The 1,254-nt window shown below is 36.8% G+C and overlaps 1 pseudogene; it reads right to left on the bottom strand.

Moving 5' to 3' along the window:
• Positions 1–320: 320 nt before the first annotated feature.
• Positions 321–709, bottom strand: LOC134484092 (large ribosomal subunit protein eL31-like; annotated as a pseudogene).
• Positions 710–1,254: the final 545 nt, after the last annotated feature.

The raw sequence follows: 1,254 nt of genomic DNA, 5'->3' as shown, positions 1-1,254 counted from the left end.
CATAACCCATTGGCCGGAACTAGTCAATGACCTCACCAAATTCGAAGAGGACTGCAAAGTTTGGTAAGGAGTAAACGCCTCTGCCATACCTTGCAATACTTCTAATGCCAAAAAATTCAGTCTCAATAATGAAATTCCAATATTTATAATTCCATTTTCTCTTACAGTTTACCAGAGACACAATGAACCAACCACAAAATAGATCCATAACTAGTAAATGTGTGGGGATGAGAATTTTCTGATGATTAAAGTGGTACCACATATTAAAAACTGAACATTAAACAAATATTTTTTGGCAGTTCTGTAACTTTATTTGACATTCAGCAGTTCTCATCCACATTGACCGTCTGTAGATTTTTGAATGTGGTAACAGGCACGTAAGTTACCAGTGTGTAGAGCTTGTTTGGTGAATCCTTATCCTTGTTACACTTTCTGGACAAACGTACTCGGATGCAGTACAGAACATTCCTTATTCCCTTGGCCTGGATGGCTTTATTGAGCCTGGTGTCGATGTGCACATCTGGAGTCCCCATCTCCTTCATGACAAATTTCCGAATTTCTTTGAGTACCTGAGGAGTACGCTTCTTGAAGTCACTCCATGGATGCACTTGTGAATGTTGATGATGTATTCTCGGGTCACCACCTCATTGATGGCAGAATGGCCCTTTTTCTTCTCACCACCCTTCTTTGCAGGAGCCATTCTGCCAGGCCCAAGTTAACAAATATTTAATGAAGAAAATAAAAAGTCATTTATAATCCCCAAGATAACCATTAGTTATAGTTTGCTACATACTCTTTCTCTCTATTTTCTATGCTATTTACAAAGGATTTGTACACACATAGTATTTTGCAAGTGTCTTGTTTATTTGTTACTGTGTACTTGAAATCATCCTATAAACACAATGTAATTTACTTGAGCAATTCTCTGTCAATGAATAATCAGCTTTTGAATTTTAGTGTGGGTTTTGTGCAAATATTTCCCCAAGCTTATCCCTTGATTCTACTTGGGATATTATTTGACAAATGTTTAACTTTACATGATTGAATTTATCTACATTGTATTGTTATCTGAAGAAAAGTGAGCAAAAGTCTGTGTATGGTATTATCCTTGTGTACAAAACCAGAAAATAAGAAAATATGTTTGCATATAGGAGTGAAAGATGGCTCAGTTGCTAGATAGAATACATACCTTGCAAGCACAGTGACCTGAATATAATTCTCACAGCCCACATAAAAATGGCAGGCAATGGCCTA

Source organism: Rattus norvegicus, chromosome X (assembly GCF_021556685.1).
Source record: "Rattus norvegicus strain SHRSP/BbbUtx chromosome X, alternate assembly SHRSP_T2T, whole genome shotgun sequence".
Classification (NCBI taxonomy): Eukaryota; Metazoa; Chordata; class Mammalia; order Rodentia; family Muridae; genus Rattus; species Rattus norvegicus.
The sequence above is the reverse complement of the archived record's forward strand: the minus strand, read 5'-3'. Positions and strand labels throughout refer to the sequence as shown.